Below are 24576 nucleotides of genomic sequence, written 5' to 3' on the forward strand. Positions count from 1 at the left end.
GCGACCGCCGCACATATGTGAAGAGCTTCATTGCTTGCAATGTCTTTCTACCTTGTCCAGCAATTTGCCGCAAACGGATCCGGCAAATCGCCGGATAATGTGAAAGGGCGGTTACCGGCGCGGCGGATTGCCGTGTATAGCCAAACGGGACTTTACAAACAATTCATGAATTGCACTCTAACGTAAAATAATAATAATAATAATAATAATAATAATAATAATAATAATAATAATAATAATAATAATAATAATAATAATAATTACAAAAATACCAAAAGCACCTTTTTTATTTCTTAACTATATCATGTATGTGCTAAGATGATTCTATTAAAAATTTTCAAGTTTCATAGATGTGAGTTACGAGCAATGACACAATTTGTAACAAAACTTAAAACTGTATATTTCCATACATGTAAAGTACCAAATAATAATAATAATAATAATAATAATAATAATAATAATAATAATAATAATAATAATAATAATAATAATAATAATAATAATAATAATAATAATAATTACAAAAATACCAAAAGCACCCTTTTTATTTTTTAACTATATCATGTATGTACTAAGATGATTCTATAAAAAAGAAGTTTCAAAAGAGTCATAGTTGTAACTTACGAGCAATGACACAATTTGTAACAAAACTTAAAACTCTATATTTCCGTACATGTAAAATTTAAAAAAAAATACAAAAATACCAAAAGCATCCTTTTTATTTTTTTTAACCATATCATTTATGTGCTAAGATGATTCTATAAAAAGAAGCTTCAAAAGAGTCATAGTTGTAACTTGAGCAATGACACAATTTGTAACAAAACTTAAAACTGTACAGTATATTTCCATAATTGTAAAATACCAAAAAAATAATAATTACAAAAATATCAAAAGCACCCTTTTTATTTTTTAACCATATCATGTATGTACTAAGATGATTCTATTTAAAAAGTTTCAAAAGTTTCATAGTTGTGACTTACAAGCAATGACAATTTGTAACAAAACTTAAAGCTGTATATTTCCATATATGTAAAATATAAAAAATAATAATTAAAAAATACAAAAAGCACTCTCTTTATTTTTTAACCATACCATGTACGTGTTAAGATGAAAGTACAAAAAAAGTTTCAAAAGTTTCATACTTCTAACTTCTGTGCAATGGCACAATTTGTAAAAATCCCTAAAATTTGCTTTCTTTGCCCGTTAATGTTTGACAGTGTAATCTTTTGCAAGGTTACTTAAGATCTACTGAAAGAGCAAAAATTAATCTTTCATTTGATACCTGAATGAGCCCAATAACTTCAAAAATAAGGAAGTTATGGTAATTTTAGTTCCATGATGCTGAGTGCCGGAAAGTGAAATTGAAGCAAAATTCACATTTTTCAAAAATTTCTACCCGGCCCATTTCTTATCCAAAAAATCTGAAAAAATTAATTTAGCATAATTTCATTGGTATTTATGTATGAAAAAAAATTGAAGAGAATCTGAGACATTGAAGCACGGTCATGTTTTAAAATTAGGTGATTTGACATGGAATGACCCATTTGCTTTAATCATCCATCTCTATTAGCCTAAGCTGCATATTCATGGGAAGTTAAACTAAAAGATTTCATTTCATTTTTTCACATATGTTTGACTTACTTCTGATTATAGATAAGAGAACAAACCGGGCAAAGATTGATTTATTACTAACGTTCTTGGGAACAATATTGAAAAAAGGAAGAATGCATTATACATTCTTCCACTGGGTAAATAACACTACGTTTCTCGAAGTTGTAGCCAAAAACTATTACTTTTGAAGTTACACGTTTACAGTCGTATGGAATGCATACGCAGTTGGTGCCTGGTAAGTTCTTGCAGAACATTTACGTTTGTTTATGCGGATGTTCCTTCCTTTCTCCTCTGTCTGTGTTTACACACTCGTGTTTTCATTCTGTTCCTGATCGTTTATGAAAGAGGTCCAAGACCTTATTTTCCCCAGAGCTAGGTGCTGCTGCATACTTTAAAGAAAATACGCGCCACCAAGCCAAACGACGTAACTGGTCGGCATTAAGTTCACATCTCCTCGTTTGGCAAAGGCTAACTTTTCTTTTAGTACTCGCGATCTGTACTTGAATTGAGAGATCTCCTGAGCAAGTTAAACCAACCAATGAAGAGTATAAGTTGCAAGCGATAATTGGAATTCATAAATGAAGACTTGAAATCAGAGTAGGCCATCCTTACGTAGTACCAAAATTTAGATAATACCATGGGGGAAAATTATCAAGTGGGAATTTAACCATTAGAACAATGTGTAATTCGTACATATCTCAGCAAATGTCTCTAATTCTCGTTTCCTTATTCAATATCAAAATTAAATAACCCTTACTTATTTAAAAAAAAAAATAAGTACTTCTACACTGTTAAAAATAATTTCTTAGATTTGAGAAACCGTTTCTTATCTGTGCACCGAGACAACATTTTCTTAGAAATGAGATTTGTCAATTCTCATTCATAAAGAAAGTAACAGTATATTTTCTCGTTTCGCTTTATACAACCTCATCTACTTTTCTTCATTTCTCATTAATGGAAGTTTCAAATTCTTGTTTCTAAGAAAATACATTCTCGGTGCACACATAAGAAACGGTTTCTTAGATTTAAGAAAGTATTTTTAACTGTGTAATATGATTTTAAAAATACGAAATAGCATAGAAATCACTTTAGTTCAAACGTAATGGAGGTATGTAGAAAGGAGAAAATAAATCATATAATACGGTTAAAAATAATGTACTTAACACGTGAAATGTGAATAAGGCTGCCTTCACATGAGGATCTTGTTAGTTGCTCATGTGAATCTGTAGTGTGAAGGCATTGGATACTTCTGAACCGCTCAAAAGATCGTGATACCAAAATGACAGCCATACCAGAGCCAGAAAAGCTGCAGCTTTAATCTTTGCAATAAATTGCAAGAAAAAAAGGAAGATAAGATATAAAACAATTTGGATTCATCCCATAAATCGATCAAGACTGGAAGAATGCTCATTTTATAGTCTGCTTCCTAAACTGAGAGAAGATGAAAGAAAATTTTTCAATTACTGTACTTCAGGATGTCTATATCTTCATTTGATGAACTCTATAATATATAGTATAAAGTGTGCATTTCATCAGAGTAACACCAAAATGAGAAAATTTTCAACATCAAATATATGTACATTTTACCCCATTCCAACTGAGTTCACGCTCAGGTGTGAAGGGCTCTCATAAGACTGTGTATTATTTTCTTCCCCGCTAGCAGCCCGCTCAAGCCAGCTACTGGCGGGGTGATCTTCATAGCAGCTCAGAGCCGCGACTCACGTGCACCGAAGGCGTACATTTATGACAATCTAAAGCTAGCAGCTGCAGCTCATGTGAGCGGCTCATAGAATCCTAGTGTGAAGACTACCTAAAGTTTAAATATAGTTTAATTTTTTTAACCAGTGTACGAAAGAGAAACACGAATATAATAGATGCCTTCAGAGCTCCTTACAATGTGATTTACAAATATAATTTTCCTTTGTTCTAATGCCTTCGCCTCCAATACATCTTAAATAAATAAAAATAATACAGTATAAAAACACAAATATAGGATAGGATTTCATATTTGAGACCGAATCTCATTGTCTGATTTTATGATCACTTTAGATAAATCCATAACAGCGAATCAATAAAACATCGATTGATGGTAACCTTAAGGACACTGCTTTAAAATAGAGATTAAGTAAGATAAATAATTATTTACTTCCAGGAATGTCATGTGGTGCATACGGGAGTATCCAGAGTGTACCCACCTAAAATTTTAATATTCCAGTGTATACTCACCTGCAATTTACTAAAGAACGATTGAATATACGTCGGTTTTTTTTTTAACGATCGTATGTATACATACCAAAAATCTTACCATTACGTCTCTTTTTTTTCTGTATTAGATAAGCACACCACTGAAATCCACGAATTCTTTCAGTCATACTGATATCACATAAGAGAAAAGTTTTCGGATACATGCACCAGACTCTAGTGAGATTGCCAAATCGCATTTCAGAGTATTCTATGTTGTATCACAAGTCTCGTTTCATAATGATATACTTTTCCTTTATATATTGCAGGGGTGCCCACAAGGGGGGGCTATGACGCAAACTGCGTCATTGAAATATTTGGGGGGGTTAAAAATCTATATAAATATGTTTGATGGGGGGGTAAAATTAATCGGAAAGAAGATTTTTTTCATGGAAGAACACCTACGGATAGACAATTGGGGGGGTGCGTCATGGACATAAGGGGGGGTGGGCACCACTGTATATTGTATATCTACTCTGCTAAAGAAATAAACAAAAAGCATAGTTCAAGGTTCGTGAAAATCAGTTCTTTCGAAGAAAAGTGGTATTGGAAAGATATATAATGTTAGAGCTCCAATTGTAACATAATAAAGTAAGACGACAAGAGCTAAAAATGGAGGCCTATGATTCGATTCATCGTGTGGAATATCAGTTTTCATAATTAGGATTAACATTTTCATTAGAAATGGGTGGAACTTTGAGTAATACAGTTCGTGCTTACTGATTTAATATATTTCAGAATATATATATAGGTAATGAGTTTAGAACTATCTTTTTATTTTACCTACCGCATCAAATTTACTAGCTGATTTAATCTTTTCCTGTAAAATATGTGAAACAATTATGCACGAACGAGTGTGAAACACAGTAGACTATTTTAACCACATCATTTTCGACATCCTTTAGTAGATGGAGATATGAGTGCGTAAAGAAAGAAATAAATCTAAGAGACCTACCAAACAAAAAGATACCTGACTTATAGTAATAGCAACAATTTTAAACTTTCTTCAAATAAAGTTTGACCCAACCTTCATGTTCAACATTGAAATATTCTACTGTCAAGAGTGCAGGGGCGGATCCAGGGGGGCGATCGGGCCGAAGAGGAAACTTTATATATATAGTATAAATAAAACCCCATCCCAGAGTTTGGAGCTCTGAAAAGTAGCAGTATTACAACCCACCGCCCCCCCCCCCAAGTCCGTCCTGGATCCGCCCCTGCAAGAGTGTGAACCCTATCATGGTGTCAAAAGTTTAGGCTGACAATGGTATGATAGTAGCTTTTTTTGATGCGTTAGATTCTTGTAGATATACATTACCTAGATTGCATGTTCCATAAATTTGTTATTATTTGTAGTTGCACTATTTTCACTTCTTCGGAAAATATGACTTGCTGTACTTGTAATTAAAAGACATGCTATTAGTTTACTGTATACTATAGATTTTAACTGGATTAGTAATTTTCTTTTGTTTTTTCAAAATAATCAGAATATTTAAGATATGGCGCGTTTAGTGCACAATGGAATCAAGTTTGCTTTTTTAGTCATTTTAGACATATTTCATCTTTAGGATCTCTACCTGAAACTCCTTTCAGAACTTAAAAAGTTTCATATTCAACCCTCATAACCAGTGTTAACTTTTTCATAATGCTTAAGGTCGTTTCTAACGTTTTCAGCTGAAATAATTTATTTGTATATGATAACATGGTGAATTTCGTCGCAAAACATCACGAAAACTATTTGTCGTATGCAATTAAAAATTTACCCAGATGCAAACCTACTTCAATACTACATGCTCACTTTCTTATTTTTTTAAACTAGCTTTCATAATTCACATTAATATTACTTTTGATAAAGAAATATGACATCACTGGAGACGTGAATATACACACAGATGCAGTATTGACAAGTATGAGGGGCTTTCCCTATCCTCACCCAGCTGTGCACTCGACCAGAAGAGAGGAGGGATAGGATTTGGAACAGAAAAGAGTTGGGGGAGGCAAGACTGGTTGTTATCAGAAGTCAGACAATGTTATCTTCCTACAAATATTTGTATTTATAACAATCTTGTTAAACGGAGTGCACTTTTTCTATTTAAGTTATTTTTGATCCTGTTTTACTCTTTATTCTAGTCCCCAAGAATATATAGCATATCTTGTTTGTATAAAATCAAATTGGCGTTTGTTTGTCTGTTCATCAGTTTGACTGATAAAAATCATTTTCGGCACATCGGTCTGGAAAGTTTTTACATAATGAGTCTTGCGCAGTGAACAAAGAAGGAAAGCAAAACTCAAATCATTATCACCAAAAACGACTCGATCGATTTGAGCCATTTTTGATACAAGTGTAGGTATTTGACTCCGAACGGTTTACATATAGTTAATTATCACAGAAAAGTTGCTCAAAAGACAATGACTTTCATTTATAGTTACTGACTACTAATGTTCATTCCCTGATGCAATACAATCTATTGGTAATTTTTAACTATTGACTATTTCGTTTCTAGTCTCCCAATAGTACTTATATGCATGTTAAAACTCTCGTGAAATGGGAGGTGACATAGTAAAATAATAATAACAATAATATGCTTGTTCTATTCTTACGAACAATGAGAAATTCTTTTCTCAAAATATTTAGTAAGACATTCCTCATTTTGAGATTTAAAAGTCACTAGTTCATAAGAACAGATGACAGACATTTTTTTTTTTTTTTTTGAGCCGAGGATTAAGACATTCCTCATTTTGAGATTTAAAAATAATAATAAATAAATAGAAGTATACAGTTAACGGATCATCTCCAAGTTTCAAGAACAATATAGGAGAGTGAAAACATTTTAAAATAGAACTGACAACATGTTTTGTTTGTAACACGGATGGATTTAGAAAAGTGAAAACGAAAACAATCCTAGTTCCAACTTTCAGTTCCGTGAAAGGTAGAAATGAAAGTACTATAAAAACCTTAGACAATTTAGTCAAAGGGTGCAAAGATCTATCAACCACACGCCTCCTAGTAACCACTCTTGCTTCCTCGAGACAGGATCAGTGACTTTGGAAAAGTGTTGTGCAGCTTCTGATTGCAATGGACGTTAAAACATTGTAAGTACGCTCTCAAGAACTCTGTTAGTGACTTTAGTGAAAACCACATAAGACAGTCCTAACGTATAAACGAGAATGTGAACCTCTCAAGATATCATGATTCCATTATTCATTTTGTAAGGCACTTTGGTGATGGTTAAGTTTATATTCACTTTGTTACACATAATTATAATAAATTAGTTTTCTTTATATCATGCCTATGAAAATAAGTTTCTAACTCTATACTACCTGCCCTATGGCAATCAATCAATCTTAGTCAATCATCTATTCAATCTCATTCAATCATTTTTTTAATTATTTTTTTTTTATTTATTTCTTATTAGAAACGGAAATCCAACTGTCTCCCCATGATTGCGCACTCTGCGTCCTAAATTCAACTCCCAGTGGAATCACATATTCCTATATTGACCGAGCAACATGAGACAAGTGGGGAGTTACGTGAATAAAAAAAGTAGCAGACTCTTATTTAGAAAGTCACAAATAATGACGTTTGGGAACCGATGCGCTGACCATGTACCACACAATTGAACATGTCATCTGCTTGGTCAACCACAGCCCTTCATAAGCTATAGTGCCATGAAGTTTAATTTAACAATGCAGGTTTTCCTCCTAGTGATGTTTTTCACTCACCGTCATGTTTAATTTGTAGACTGACTCTTATACAATATGGGGGTCAAACTTTATTATATTAATCAAACACAAGCTAAACATTAAAAATACAATATATTCCTATTGTAGGTCAAATAATGCTAAGTAAAATACAATAAAAAACAAACATAGGTATAAATTAGGGATGGCCATTTCCGGAAAAAGAGTTTTCCGGTTTCCGGAAATCACATTTTCCGTTTTCCGTTTTTCCGGAAAATTTTCCGTCTTCCGATTTTCCGGAAAATTTTCCGTTTTCCGATTTTCCAGAAAATTTTCCGTTTCCGTTTTTCCGGAAAATTGTCCGTTTTCCGAATTTCCGGAAAATTTTCCGTTTTCCGATTTTCCGGAAAATTTTCCGTTTTCGTTTTTCCGGAAAATTTTCCGTTTTCCGATTTTCCGGAAAATTTTCCGTTTCCGTTTTTCCGGAAAATTTTCCGTCTTCCGATTTTCCGGAAAATTTTCCGTTTTCGATTTTCCGAAAAATTTTCCGTTTTCGATTTTCGGAAAATTTTCCGTCTTCCGATTTTCCGGAAAATTTTCCGTTTCCGTTTTTCCGGAAAATTTTCCGTCTTTCTAATTTTCCAGTTTCCGGAAGAATTATATTCCGTTTCCGTTTTCCCTGAAAATGTAGTCATCCCTAGTCTGTAGGAAGTTTAACCTTTTAAAGAGTTCTGGTATATTTATATACCATGGCGTACTGTCGTCTTTGACCGCTTATTTAGGTTCTATAACAGGTATTTAAGCCGGGATTTTTTTTATTTTTCAAGTCAAGGATGGACCAAAGAACACCGCAGATGCGTTTTGGAACCGGATAGTCAACTTGGCGGCGCCAAGTGGTGCGAAGGGACGTGACTTTTTTCTTAAGGCAAATTTCAAAACTTTTTCACGCCTTTAGTTTTCAAGATATCAGATTGAAACTTGCATAAGGATTATGTGTAGACCTACCTTTGGGTATTTATCAATTTTCTTAGATCCCTACGTGAAACCGGGGACGGGCCCGAGGGGCGCAAGTGTTACGAAGGGGTGATTTTTTCAGAAAAATTTCGTTTTTTTTTCGATTTTCCGGTTGTTTATGATACCGACACGTGGTACCGTTGGTAAGTAAGTATGCTCTATCGTGAGAAAAACGAGGTATGAACTATGATCCTACGATAAATAGTAAGGAAGCAGTAGCTGTTTGAGTGAAAGTCTAAAATTTTGGACATCCTTAAAGGGTTAAATTTCTTGCAATCTGACGTCTTTGTTACATTTCTATCTGATAATTCATTGTTAAGAGCTCTTCTTTGTTCTATCAATCTCTCAAGCATTTCATGTATGCTGTTCCACCGAGTTTTAACTTGCTGTATAAGGAAATGTACTTCCAGTCCTAATAACCTTTACTATTTTTGCAGTTCTGACGTTGCCAACGTATTATATTTAAAGTGGGAAACAATCCGACTAACAACACTTAACATTTTCTCGATTTTCTCTATTGCAAGTCCCTTAATTATAGAGAGTTTAGGGTCTGAGCAAAACAACATATGCTTGCATACGGAAGTTCTCGTACCGCACTCGTGATATTACTAGCATTGTCATAGACAATTGCATGTATTTTATCTAAAATATTCCACTACTCTGCAACATGGGCTAAGTACTGAGTTAGGTTTACCCTTGTGTGCCTCACTTCTATTTCAATTATTTGAAGGACTGAACTTATTGAACTTAGATGGAAGCATATAGTGGGTTGTGATTGTAATATAACTTTCCGTAGCCTGCGAAGCCCAGCTATCTGTTGTCAAATCAATCGATTCCGCAGCCACACTTCTCCTTAGAAAACAAGGCCTCAATACGGCGAGTTAAAGTTTGCCTGGATGGTGAGTGGTAACTTGGTTCTACTTCATTCATAAATTCAAGAAACCGAATTGCTTCAACGAAAGACAAAGGAAGAAGAATCCTTTGGTACCGTATTACTTATTTTACTATCAAGCACCTCTGCTCTTGCGGAAGAACAAGGTTTAGGGTCTCTGAGATCAGACAGAATTCTTTTCTGTTTCTTACGTACTACTATGTTCCCTTAATTGTAAAACATTTTTTCTGGGATCTTTCTGTTACTTTAGAAGCATTTGAGCGTGTGCCAGGTGAAGCGATAATCTGAGATATAGAAGTAGCAGCACCTAGATTATCATCTACGTTTATGAAATAATAATAATAATAATAATAATAATAATAATAATAATAATAATAATAATAATAATAATAATAATAATAATAATAAAACACTTTAATTGCATTAGGAGTTCACAATTTAGTAACAAAACATGAATGTAGAATAATAAGTAGAGCAACCCACGTTATGCTTTATTTTTTTTCCAAATTATGCTTTATTATGCTTTATTATTAATTTCAATCATTGTTTTACATCAATCGTGTATAACGTATAATATTTACTATACATTAAATATTCTAAATATCTTGATCTATTTATTAATATTTTATGCAACCAGTTTCTTTCATATTTAATGAACTTTCTACCTAATGCACTGTAAAGAGAGGCTTTACTCGAGTCAGTTTTTTTTTAATCACTTGTGTGCGCCTTAGAGGTGCATATATACAGAAAGGGAAAGTAAAAGATGCCACCAATAAGTACAGAAAGTGCTCAACTTCAAGAGGTACACATAACATTATAGTGTGGAGTTCTTGTGTACTATTCATTGTTGGTGGAAGTTTTCTTCTTTTTGTCCTTTATTCTTTTCTCCACGTCAAAAGATTAGACCAAAAAGTTTACAAAAATAAAAATAAGCTTTTCATTGTTGCATTGTTATGTTCTCAATGATTTTGCACTGTAAATATTGTTTCTTAAAAATACTAATACAATATGTTAAACTTGAAGTTAAAGAGATTTTTTAAAGAATTGTGCTATATCTTTTAAATTATGTTTTATGCTTTATTTTCTAAAATTATGCTTCTAAAATTAGTTTCTTCTGGACCCTTAGACAGCCACAACCATGTTCAAGGTACCAACCATATGTGTAAATAGCTATTATGCTTTTTATGCTTTTGGGTTGCTCTAATAATAAGTAAAACTTTCAAATGCATACAGAATCATAGATAATAAGTCAGCATTGAGAACTGAATTGATGTATCGATAACTAGGTGGAATCGTCCTTCAGTTTAAGAGAAAGTAGCGGAAAAAGTTACGAAGAGAATTATGTGGAATAGATCATTATATGAATAGCTGGCGCTAGTTTCAAGTAGTGCTACATACTATGGTATTTATCTCAATAGTACCGGTATTTGGAATTTGTGACGCTTATAGTTACAAGATGGTAACACTAGGGTAAAATGTAAAATTGAATTACATCAGTAGAATTGAATTTATCTTAGGGTTAAAAAGTCTATGGCACAGGTCGGATGTAACTGAGTAATAAACTTACAGAAAAAAAACATCGGGACGATAGGGTGCTCGAATCGAACATCGGCCTTCTGAATGTTAATCCGATGTTCTAACGCCTGAGCTCAGTTGGAATACGTAGTGTACTCCCGCCAATACTACTGCGTGTGGATTCTATAGAATCAATCTAGGGCGCCAATTTCTCTGTAACTTTGGGGATCCATTCAGATGCAGAAGGTATATATGAAAGTTTTAAGACAAACTGAATTCAAATTGTGCAAAATATTGTATATTTATAAATAGAATGCGGGGTCTACATGAACTTTGAGGGGGCTGCCCCCGGCCCCCCAGGATCTGTGACCTTGACAGATCACCGTGATCACGATAAGCAATGAAGAAATGGTTGGAATATAAACATACCAGTTGTATTAATAACATACTGCCAGCTCTACTGCCAGAGTTCTGCCCTCAGGTACACGCATAATCGGGGATTCCCCGAAACACACGCATGATGGGAATTTCCCGGTGCAAACGAATGATCTGCAAGCCCTCACGCAAACAAAAAAAGTACATGATTAAGCAAGTGAACAAATAGATGTAGGAGGAAGGAATGTTTCGTCGTTGATTTACTCGACCTTTTCTCTCCTGTCCAATGTTAAGTTTGAGTTGCGTTTCTTTAGCACTAGATGGTGAAGAGTGAAGAGCATTGCCTCATTTACAGGTTCTTTTCGCGTAGCATTTTTCGTTATATTTCTTAATGTAATGACAACCTAGCCACTCAGTGCCTACTTGGGGATGCAAAGATGAGTGCTACTAGGCGCCTTCCACTCACCATCTAGAATGAGTGGGTAAATTATAACTTAACTTGCAAGAGGTTTTCATATGGGGATTAAACAAATAAATATACGTTCACTTCATTTAACATAAAACAATGTATTTCTGTAATCTTATGAATGAACTGTGAGATTTCTGAATGTTTGCTATAACGGATATTCGGAGTCATTTGCCAGTAAGGTATAGTACGATCAAGTATTGAGCTTTGAATTCTGACTCGGAGTCACACATACCTGGATAAATCTGTTGCTGTCCCACGTCGTTCTGGTGTTGAACTCTGCTCCTTAAGCTGACACTCCTTGTTGTTGGATGATGAAAGTGGGCATTGAGGAATGGGCCTCTCAATGTAAATCTCCCTCGAAGTTCTGCGTCGTTAGAATATGTTGAAGTACAACGTACTATTTTCTCCTATCATCTGGTGGATAATTAAATGTAACTTGGTTCTCCAGACTCGAACCCAAGTATCTTCAAAGTCGATGAACAATCTTGGAACTCTCAGAACTAATCATCAAGAACTCAGAAACTGATCCTCTCGAACTCTCTAGGAAATCTCAGGAACTTCTCCGTCAACTGTCGTCCTGTGGTTTTGTTTGGCGGGGTCCAACTACCATCGTCTGCTTTTCCGTCTGCTGTGTCACTAATCGTCAATGTCACTATTCCAAGTGAACATTTTCATTTTCCGGAAAATTTTCCGTTTCCGTTTTTCCGGAAAATTTTCCGCCTTCCGATTTTCCGGAAAATTTTCCGTTTCCGATTTTCCGGAAAATTTTCCGTTTCCGTTTTTCCGGAAAATTTTCCGCCTTCCGATTTTCCGGAAAATTTTCCGTTTCCGATTTTCCGGAAAATTTTCCGTTTCCGATTTTCCGGAAAATTTTCCGTTTCTCCGGAAAATTTTCCGCCTTCCGATTTTCCGGAAAATTTTCCGTTTCCGATTTTCCGGAAAATTTTCCGTTTTCCGTTTTCAATTTTCCGGTTTCCGGAAAAAATATTTTCCGTTTTCCGTTTTTCCGGAAAATGTGGCCATCCCTAGTATAAATTACGTTATTGATGAAAAAAAAAATAACCTTCTCAATCTCGGTATTTGTTACTTAAAAATTAAGTTTGTAATACGTATGTCTAATAGTTTCAACGCAAATCGTTAATTTTATATATAATTAATAAATTAATTAATATTATATACATAATTAATTAATAAGATTTATTAATTTATATATATCAAATCTCTAATTTTGGCGTTGCTCCTGTCAATATCAGTAAAATAAATGAATAGCAAAGAATTACGCCGCTGTCAATATTCCGCTAAGTGTAAAAAATAAATAAATAAATAACAAAGAGTAACGCTGCTGTCAGTATTCCGGTAAGTGTAATAAATAAATAACGAATAGCAACGCCTTCGGCGTTGTCCCTCTCAAGAGTGAAATAAATAAATAAATACAGAAGATAAACGTTTTTGCTTTGCCCCTGTCAGTTCCCGGACCCAGGTCACTTCGCGCTCGAACTTGTGCTCAAATGTCAAAAATCGTCGTTACCAATCAGCTTAGCGACCCGAAAAACTATGGATCCGACACGAATATCGATAATTTTGAACGTTATTTTTCACGTTCTGTCCCCAAACTCCTATTAACAATGAGGGCTAAATTTAAACTTGAACAATGTCGGGAATGTTACCATTCCTTTCAGCAACCCGGTAACTATGATTTGATAGTAATATAGGGCATTTTGGACGTTATTTTTCATGTCCCCCTCTGATTCTCCATGACGATTTGAGATAAAGTTGACTTGAATAGCATTGGAGATGTAACTATACACCTCAGTGACACCGAAAACTATGAATTTGACACTAATATCGGTCATTTTGGAATTCTTATTTTTCACGCCCGCCAATCTCTGTGACGATGAGGCTTAAGGATGGACTTGAACGGCAAAGAAGGTGCTACTATACATTTCAGAGACTTCTATAACTGTGAATTTGACACTAATATTTGGCGTCTCAAGTATTTATCATCTCCTACCATTTTAAGGGATGAGACTTTAAAAAAATGGAAGGTGAAATAGCAGAAAAGGTTTTCTGCATCAGATTTCATATGCTACGAAAATCATGAATAACCAGACAATGGTTGGATCAACGCGATTAACGAAACCATCCATCCACCCTCAGAAGGTGTTTTTGCTGGCAGTGATCATTTCAGATTTTTCTCGTGGGAAATTTCCCATAAATAGGAGATAAAAGTAGTACTGCGAAAATACGAAAATGCTAGTAATCCAAGTTGAGCACGATTGCTTCAGGGAGAATTTCGTAGCTCCGAAAGGAAATTTATGCCCCTGGACCACAGCTGAAATCATCACTGGTTGCTTGTATAATGGTCTAGATGTGAGTGGTCCACCATGTCTTTCTCTGTCAAGACAAAACCGCCACTGCTGCTGCTGACAGAATTGAACTCATGAAACGCATCTCAGATTTGTCCGCAAGTATCCAGCAATACTCAACAGACATAGTGTCCTCATGTCCTACATCAATGCACATCCACATCGCTAAAAGGACGGTGAAGATTCTCCTTGGGTAACAGTATGAAATCCTTTCTCATATACCGTATTCTCTTGATGTCTCTTCCAGCGACTACCATCTCTTCTGGCATCCTTATCATTTCTTTAACAGACGAGAACTGTTTTGATGATAGGACGGTGTAACTTGCTGTTGAAGACATCGCGTGGCAGATTATGGATTTCTTTCGGCATGAAATCGAATCTTCGGCTGAAATGACACGTCAGTGGACATTTCGATCGCACCAAAACAGTATACTTAATTAACGACAGAATGAAAAACAGTGTACGTGTATCAAATTAAATCTTTGCTATCTCTGTAAATCCTTTAATTCAAGACTGAATGTGATTTGAGTGGTATATTGTAGGATACTCTAAAATTCATACTGTGGAACTATATACAGTATCTTTGAGACACTCTTGTTTACACTAGTTTATTCCCAAGTAATGACAAGTTTTAAAAATAAATATATTTCAGACATTCTATTTTCTTCCGCCTTACTAAAAAATGAAAGAATATTTCGTTTACTTTGGTTCTTGAAGAAACCAGAAATAGAAAACCAAATAAAAGAATGCAGTGACATCTATAAGTGCTATTTAAAAAAAACACAGAACGATAGAAACGATTCAGTTCGTAAACAATACGCACAATATAAATTACTGTAAATACATACTTGTGATAAAATAGATACAATGTAATCTGTTTGGCAACTCTGGATTTGGCGCCATTATACGTTTACATGGCCGGGGTGTATTAGCGATGTGTTATTGGGTACGTTGAGGTCGTTTAACCGGCGCACCAGAATGGCACAAACAAGAACTGTTTGTACAGGTTAAAAACAATAAAAAAATATAAAAAAAAATGAACAACAGAGATTGAGGCTGCCAGGGAGAAGAGGGGGAAGAGGTGAAACTTGTTCTGTGCGTCTCTATTTTCTAAGCAAATATCTTCAAATTTTTAATATTTATTTATACATATTCTGGGAATTTCCGGCATCTATAGCCTTAAAATTGTCACGCACGAGGGATAATGTCTCTCGGTGAACGCACTAGGCGAGGAAAACGGCAAAGAAGAAAGGAATGGGAAGGGATGGAAATGGCCTGGTTCAGTATGTTAGATACCATCCCGACATTTGATTGGTATCAACATAGGCTACCCTGGGAAAACTCAAGATGGCTGACCTTTAAAAAAGTTGTTATATCTTTTCAACCTAGTGTTCCCGTCGGCAATAGAAAGTATTAGTGTCTACGCTACAGGGGAACACCTCAAATATTCGCAACTTTATACAGGGTGTTCATATAATAAGAACAACGTAATATAATTTTACTAACAAAAGTAAAGGAACACATATATGTCAAGAAACTTCGAAATCACCTTCGATTCTTCAGCACAAGCCTTGCAATATGTATAAGAACAAACAAAGCTTTCAGATTACTTTGTATTGTACAGGGTGTCCAAGAATTCCCCGTAGCCCTAAGTTTGGGCATCACAAAGAACATCGTCAGTGTAATTTTAGTTGTGGTACTACTTTCATGATCAGAAAAACACTGTTTGGTTTCCCTGCTTTGAAGCACTACCTGGTATTTTTGGTTCAAGGTCTCATGAAGCATTTCAGCTATGAAGCTTTGACTGATTTGACTGATTTCAGTTATACAATTGAGGAATGGTTAGTGGCGTATATGTAGGTGTCAGAATTACTACATAAAGGCAAACAATGGCTACATTTAGAGATCGCTTTAGCAAGGAGCTACTTTCAAACGATACCCTGCTTAATTGGGAGAAACGTCAAGTCACCGTTCTCACAACTCATCTATCTGCTTTCGATTTGTAACTATAGATATATTTAGCATTTTTTGCGGGTTCTGTAAATAGTGGCATACCAAAAGCAGATATGTGGATTGTAGTAAAGATATCATATGTAAAACCGTATTGTCTAGTTCACTACGTTTCCGATTTTCGAATATTTTTATTTGTTTTGAAGATATTACAAAAAAGAACTCTAAAATTAGCGGTAGTTTAATTTCGCTGCAGTGAAGACCCTTAACTGAAGTGATTGAGCAATACTTCTACGATGACAGAAAGATCGGAATATTCAATTGGCGAAGATTTACTCATTGACTCAACGTGGACTGGAGGATTGACTCGATCTTTTGATTTGAACTCGGCTACTTATCTAACTTCTCTTCAACCTTTTTCCCAGTTGTGTCTGAAGCAGAATTTGGAGAAGGTGTTTTCTTAACAAGTTCGAGTCACTCGTAATGGAATGCACCTTGAGCTTCTAGACGTTTTAAAATTGTTTCAACAATTGGCTAAACAAATGCTTAAGAATGAAATTAATACTTCGACAGTAAAATAAAAAAAAAAAAGTATTTCTATTACTCAGACTTAGAGGCACGAAAAAAATGATGAATGTCCACTCCACACGAAACTACCGATTCAGGACGTTAAGAATAATGAAATAATTGTGACTTCAAATATATGGAAAAAAAAATGCGAACATCTTTAAAATATGCATTTGTGATATATATAGTGATCGAAGTAAGACGGTATGCAGTGGTATGCCGTACCTCCTCTGGCTCTTCAGTGATGAAGGCATACCATCTCTGGTTTTTCAATGATTAAAACATATCATCACTGCAAAGTAGACACTAAATACCTTTAATAAATCAATTTTTATACACAGTAATTGACTAATAGCTTTGCATATAAAAATATTTTATTTTTTACGTAGAAATAATTTCTAAGTTGACAAACTGACATTTTTGTTATCTTTTTGCTACCTTTTGTTTTTAAAGTGAGGTGTCTTCAAAGAAGTTCATCTAGTTTATATTTTGATGATGTTCCATATTGAATTGTTTCTTTGTTATATATGTGTGTGTGTGCTTCCTTGCCTTAATGTATGTAAATGCAGTGTTTTTAGCATGGGCGGATTTAGGGTTGTCTGCTGTGGGTCTGACCTTCCAGGTTTTTGGAATATTCAACAGTAGAGTGGGAGGGCAGGAGTTTTTCCGCAGAAAATTAATATCCTCGTTAGGTTTTTGAGTATTTTCGTGTATAATTCTCTATAATACAATATAAAGGGATATTTTAATGTTTTTTTTTTTCAGGATGTTGTTGGCGGGGGATCAAAGTCTCTCCATATCCCCCCTCGTTACTACAGAGAAGTTCTCCAAGGTTTCCAGTCATTATGTAAATAGAAATGCAATCTATTAGGCAACATACCCTCACTACATAGATATAGTCGGTATGTCGAGTCAAAATCGTAATAAAACATACCAGCTCTGCATTTTTACACTTCGAACTATATATATATATATATATATATATATATATATATATATATATATATATATATATATATATATATATATATATTCTAAACAATGCGGTCTCAGTAATTACTTATTGTATAATTGATTTTCATCCATTGGAACAGGTCGTGAAAGACATCGAGGTGGCTTTTCCCATTACAAGAATAACAACAATAACAACAACACCAACAACATCAAAATAATAATAATAATAATAATAATAATAATAATAATAAGAGAAAGGCAACGTTGTAATGTTATCAAAGAGGGAATATAAGCATTTCTCATGGTATTGTATATATAGTCATCTACAATCATATATATTAGGAGCCACGGTGGCTCAGTGGTAGATTTTCACCTCTGATGCGTGGGATCTATGGTTCGATTTCAGCCTTTGCCAAGTAGACCTTGTAGTGAACAAACGCCATGTGTGGTTTTTTTCAGGAGTCTCCCGTTTCCTCCTACTTTATTCATTCCACCATTGCATTAATTTCTCATAATCATCTCCTCTAACCTAGCCGGCATAACTGGCAGACGTAAAACTGAAAGATTTCATTAATTTTTTTCGTATATATTGTAGGCTTTCTCATTGGTCTAGTGGCTAGTGCGTGTGCCTCTCTTGCATATGGTCCCGGATTCGATTAACAGAAGGAGAGCACATAAAATTTAAGTTCACAATCGTTCAAGTTCATTAATCATCCGTATCTTTTAACCTGAAAGTCATACTCGTGGAACATTAAACTAAAAATTTACATCTTCCATACACGTCGTTTGATTTTATTTTTTTTTTTAACTTTCAATTGTACAAACTTACAGGTTATGAGAAGGAAGTGTGTAGCATAAGTTTTCCGAGAGAAGTCTTGAATCTCTGAAGAGTGATTTCTCTCCCAAATCACCTCCTGGACACATCACTGCTCTTTATACCTTCAGTAATTACCTTTATCTGATGTTGAAATGTTCTGGTGGCACGGAGTGGAACAAATATTTTTGAAATTTGGAAATTTTCCAATATAAAATTTTCTCCTTACCAAAAGAACATGAGAGAAACTTAATGTTTTGATTTTACTAATATTTTCTTTCAATCCATTTTAAATGTTCCTTATTTCATAAAAATTAAATTCTGTTATATACAATTAAGATATCTAATAATCAAAATTTAATTTAAGTAATAATAAATTTTTAATTAACCCAAATTCATTTTAGAAAAGCAAAGGACATTTAACTAAATTTGAAGATTAGGATTAGGAATTAGATTTCTGGGTTTTCGGCATCTATGGCCATGTTAGTCCGTAACGTGTGAGGAATGACGTCCCTCGGCGACCACACTATCCGCAGAAAGTGAAGGAAGGAATCGACTTGGAACCTGTACTAATATGTTAAGTACCATTCCGATATTTCTGTGGCGTGAATGAGAAAAACCCAGGAATATCCCACTCAGGATGGCCGGTCTGAGAAAGCTTTTACACTTCTTTCAGGGAATCAAACCCCGGACCGCTCACACCATAGACGAGACCACTAGATTTGAAGAATAAATCAATAAAACCACAATTCAATTCCAGTTTATTTCAGAGGAAATAAAGAAATAACTCGCCATATAAATAAACGAGTTGAAAAATAAAGATAGTGCATGTATTTAACATCGTTAAACAAATCATCACACTTATGCATTTCTTCTTATTCCGATATTTGAGCATTGTTTAAAAGTAAATAAATAAATAAATCGATAGTTATCGCATTAATTCAAGTGGAAACATTCATATTAAAATATAAAGCTTCCTGTCAGCCTTGTTTAGACACTTTTATATGAAAAATCGATGTAGTAACATTGAGACCAATGAAAAACATGGCTTTTTTGTTATAAGAAAAAGAAGAATGAATATACACGTGACTAAAATACACTTTCTGTTTCCCTTGTTGCATTATTATGTACGATCTCAAAATAGAAACACTAATCTCTTAAGATTAAGTGATGTTTATGCTCTTTTTGTGTCCTATGTTACCTTCCGGAAGATTTAACTTGGAAAAATTGATGTTTTGTTTTGGTAAAAGATGCTCTTTTTTTAAAAAAAATGATCTTATTTATTTCTGACTTTATTTTCATTATCTGGCACGTGTACACATGCGTATGCCGCGCCTTTCGTCTGACATTCATGTAACCTTTACAGATCACTTACAAATTTCAAATCCAGAAAGTACCCAACGGACATTATCGGGACACTAAATCTCAAGGAACTTAGACTGTTTTCATTTACATTTGTTTTTTTGTCAATAAAATCACGTGTACAGTGTTTGGTGTCTCCTCAGTAAAGCCTGTTTCACACAACGCGATTTCCGGTACACTCATTGTAGCATATGCGATGAGACCTGCTGTCCAGATTTATGAAATTACATTTCACGTATTGTGTATTTCCCATGATAGAAATATAATTTTATTCACGTACTGATATAATATATGTGCTTATTTTTAGTACAAAAGTCTTTTTTATTTTACTTTTTTGATACTTGATTGATACCTACATGTGTCAAAACTTCCAGTAAGGACTCATGTGGCTTAACTTCGCATTGTGCTGTAGATATACATCTTATTCAGCATCAGTATTGGAAAATTACTTTCAACTCGAAATAAACAACACAAACCGATACAACTTAAGTGACCTCGAAATAAACAACACAAACCGATACAACTTAAGTGACATCATTGCTTCCTTACTTGTGCAGATTACGCCGTGTTTTTTAACTTTTATTTTGCAACATAAAATTACTCAGATTGTTGTATTGAAAAGAAATGTTAAAATTACAAACATTATTTTACCTATATCTAAAGAATCTTTGCCAGTGGCGCATTTAGGGGGTGAGCTATCGGACTCAAGCCTCACCTCGAGATAAATTTATTAGTTTTTCGCATTCCATGTACAACAATAACTCTTCTTACCATTTCTAAGAATTTCATTGATCTTCCATTTTCTTATGCTCTTTGTTCAGAAATAATACTGTATTTGTCAAGGGCCGCGGTGGCTCAGTGGTAGAGCGTTCACCTCTGGTGCGTGGAGTTCCGGATTCGATCCCAGCCCCCGCCAAGTGAACTTTGTGGTGGACAAACACCGTGTGCGCGGGTTTTATCGGGGTTCTCCCGTTTTCTCCCACTTTCTTCATTTCACTCATCATCACCGTCTCCTTTAGCCTAACCGGCATAACCGTGTGACGTAAACCTTAGAGGTTTCATTTCATTTGTATTTGTTAAATTTCATTCCATGTAAGAACTGCGTGCTTTTTTTTCTTTCGTTCATTCTACTCTTCTGTTTCTTTTTCTTAGTTGTTACTTTCTTTAGTTTCTCCTATCATACTTTCTATCGTTCTTAGTTGTGATTGAAGTCGGCCGTCGTCAGTACCATCAAAACTACGAGGAGCTAATAAGCTAGACTAGTGTTCCACACCAACTTGCACGGATATCAACATAACGGGACTTTAGTTATTATAGCAAAGGAATATTTACATCTTTAGTCATAAAGAGAGGTATATGTTTGAATTAAATAAAATCAAGAAGGGGAAATAAGTAGTCCGGGCAGGCACGTAGCCAAAATTTCGTAAAAAGGGGTGGGGGTCCTTGACATGAAATACTGTGATCATCATATCAGGGACTCGATCATTCTAAACTATTTTACTGAAACGTATATTGGTTCGTTTAGCCAGGATTTCGTAACGGGGGAGGGGACGTGATATGAAATTCTGAAGGCCCAGGAACTTGGTCAATCTAAACTACTTTACTATCAAAATATATTGGTTTGTTAGGACAATAAACTGAGGATATGTTGGCAAGTATTTTAATAAACTATGAAGAAATCTCGAGTAAAATAATAATAATAATAATAATAATAATAATAATAATAATAATAATAATAATAATAATAATAATAATAATAATAATAACGTATTGAAGAAGATTTTACAATATTTACGTCCTTTCTCAGTTTATTCAAATATAACAATTTTCCTTTCATTATGACCTTAACTATTATAAAAAAGTGCCTACATATTCACTATTATAAAAACTACATACTCAATAATGTCTTGTAAACTATTTTACAATATCTGCTTTCCTTCCAGGATACTTACTTTGGTAAAGGTGCTGAAGGAAGACGCTAAATTTAGTTTCCATGTCTTTAGGAGACACCAAGTGCAAGGTATACCGCAAAAGAGAAGGGAACTATCCTCCATAAAGCTTGACGAGAGAATACAACGAATTCTCGAGAATCTGAGAAGAGGCTGTGTATCAGAAGTTTGAAAAAGTCGGAATAGTTGATTAAGAAGAAAAGGGACATGCTGTTGGATTTTCTAAATGATTAATGTTTATAATGGTATTATGACGTGCGACGTACATGGACTACAAGTGGCAAGGTTCCTATTGGAACCGCCTAGGAGTATGCATCGAATGTGATGTAATATATAAATCATTGCGTTTCTTTCATGCTTTCAGGCGGCAAAATGAGCGCTCGAATCACTGAAAAACTTCAATTCTTTGTGTAGATTTGCAAGAATACTCCTTTCATCAGAATCTAGTTTTGTTGTAACAAGGTTCCGCAAGGTGACGCATAAATGTAACAAGGTTCCTGTTTCTTAAATCAGAAATTTGCTTTGTTTCTTGTGTTTCAGCCAATTGCCTTGCATTGAAAATTGCTTGGAAAATTATTCCCATCCCCTCAAGGTCAAATCTAGATGCAGGTGCGTGGCAACGGACACGCTGTCATAGACAGATAAATATGCGATAAGGTAACCGTGGCAAGAAACACGAAATTCCAATAGTGGCAAGTAACACCGTGGCAAGTAACACGCAACGATCTCGCTTACCTCGCCGCCATGTATTGCAAATAATACAAATCTCCTCATAAGAAAGAGTAAACAAAAGCTTCCTGCAATTTTTTAAATTTTTAGCGTTGATCCTTCTTTTCCTCATTTCATTTTGTTTAATCATTCCTTATTTTTTTCATTTCTGCTTTCGAAGGGGAGTCCGGACCTCCCGGACCCCCCTCCCTTGGCTACGTATCTGAGTCCGGGAAATTAGGTAAACCAAGAGGATGCTTCCTTTTCCTTCTATGAATAAAATAAAAGGTTAGAGTCACTGGTAAGTTTTTGTGTGCGTCATATCCAGAGATGGAATGGGTCAGTGGGTCAAGTTTTCTGAGTGGGTCGTGGGTCAACAGCATGTGACCCACTGTGACCCACCACCCACCGTGACCCACTGCGACCCACCACTCACCATGACCCACTGCTACCCACCGACTCAGTATGATATACCGACCCACTCTGTTCACTGCATTGTACACAGTATCTGAAGACTAGTAAATTTGTCTTCGTTTTACTTTCAAGACCTTCATTTCCCTTCCTTTTCCATTTGTTTCTGTCTACTTATCTGAGGTGAGTATATCTAACCAAGTGAAAAAAAGAACTTCAGGCACTTTTGGATATTGATATTTTTAATTGTAATAGGACTTATACTACTATTTGGCTTTCGAGACCTGTGAGTTTTTAGAAGAGCTAACTACTGGAAAGAATACATTTTTCAATCGCTGTAATATATATATTATTATATAAAAAATTGAATGTAACTATGTGTGCCTGATCATCACGGTCAAATTGCAAAGTCAAATGAAATTACTTTTGGTATATAGTTAGGCCTTAATCCAGACTGGGATGTTATATTGCTCTCATTATAATACATAATATCCTAAGGAGGTAGTGAGGTTCCGAATTTTTGCAAAAAAAAAAAAAAAAAAAAAAAAAAAAAAAAAAATAGTATCTCGCACGCCGTTAATCTTACGGAGCTGAAATCCAGTATATTAACTCTTTATTGAAAATAAACAGAATGTGTCCTAGCATTTTTTAAATTCTCCTATATGGGGTGGGGGGGCACTTTCTATATATGGGAAATTGGTAGTGAGTTGGTTTGTAAAAATGATCGAAAACGATCGATGTTATTTAAGAAAAAAATCAGAAACAAAAAATACAACGCTTGGTTTCATATATCCATTGCTTTCTACTATAATAATTGCTGAAGCTAATATTTATTATATGGAGCGCTTACAGCACAAGACAATCAACCCATCAAGTTGTGAGAAATATAGGCATAAAATTTGCACTGCAAGCTTAATTACACGGAAATTTTAAGTTTGGATTGTACACTAAGAAAAAAATGTAGGTGGCGTACTTAAAAAGATAGGTTACATGCGTAATTCCTGTAGTTTTTGGACTTAAGGTACAGCAGACGTATAACTGAAAACGCATGTTTTATAATACTTTTGTATAAGCGTTCCATCTATACGTACTTTCTGTATGAAACAATGTAGGCGGTCAGGATCTCACATACAAATGGACGTATAATAACATATAGCTGACGAAGGTGACATAAGTATATGCATGTGATATACGGAAAACTGTTAGATGTCAAATATCCTGCAACGGCATGATGTAACATCTAACTGCAGTGCCTATGTAGCATATGGATAACGTGTGTTCCGTACTGATTTCTATAGTAAGCAATAGGATACCGTATATTTGTACAATATACCGCTGTCCGAGAACGGATTTTTCTCTGTGTACGCATAATTATATGGAAAATTTTACACTTTTTTTTTCCTTTACGTTGGTCTACTTACCTTGATTTGGAACTTTCAAATCTCATCCTTTTTTCCATTGAAAAGTGTCGATAATTGAACAAGGAAATAATTATACTATGATAAATTAATTGAAAGTCATCGTAATTTGGCACATGGCAAACAGCAATGTGATAATTGAAGGGGAAGAAGGAGGGAAATTCCCATTCACCTCTGAACACTTTCGAGGAACCTCGTTCCCCTTTGCTTTCTAACGGGGGAGGGAACTTGGTAATGGCATCAAACCTTCATGTGTAATTACAAAAATTAAATTTATAAACA

At 34.7% G+C, this 24576-nt stretch overlaps 1 long non-coding RNA gene across 1 annotated transcript; it reads left to right on the forward strand.

Annotated features, from left to right (window-relative positions):
• The first annotated feature begins 6837 nt into the window (after positions 1–6837).
• LOC145672582 (uncharacterized) lies at positions 6838–22911 on the forward strand. The gene is made up of 2 exons (XR_014128627.1): positions 6838–6942; positions 21752–22911. It is a non-coding gene; the product is annotated as an uncharacterized LOC145672582 (long non-coding RNA).
• The last annotated feature ends 1665 nt before the right edge of the window (positions 22912–24576 follow it).

Source organism: Thermobia domestica, chromosome 2, assembly GCF_964235325.1.
Source record: "Thermobia domestica chromosome 2, izTheDome1.hap1.1, whole genome shotgun sequence".
NCBI classification, from domain to species: Eukaryota; Metazoa; Arthropoda; class Insecta; order Zygentoma; family Lepismatidae; genus Thermobia; species Thermobia domestica.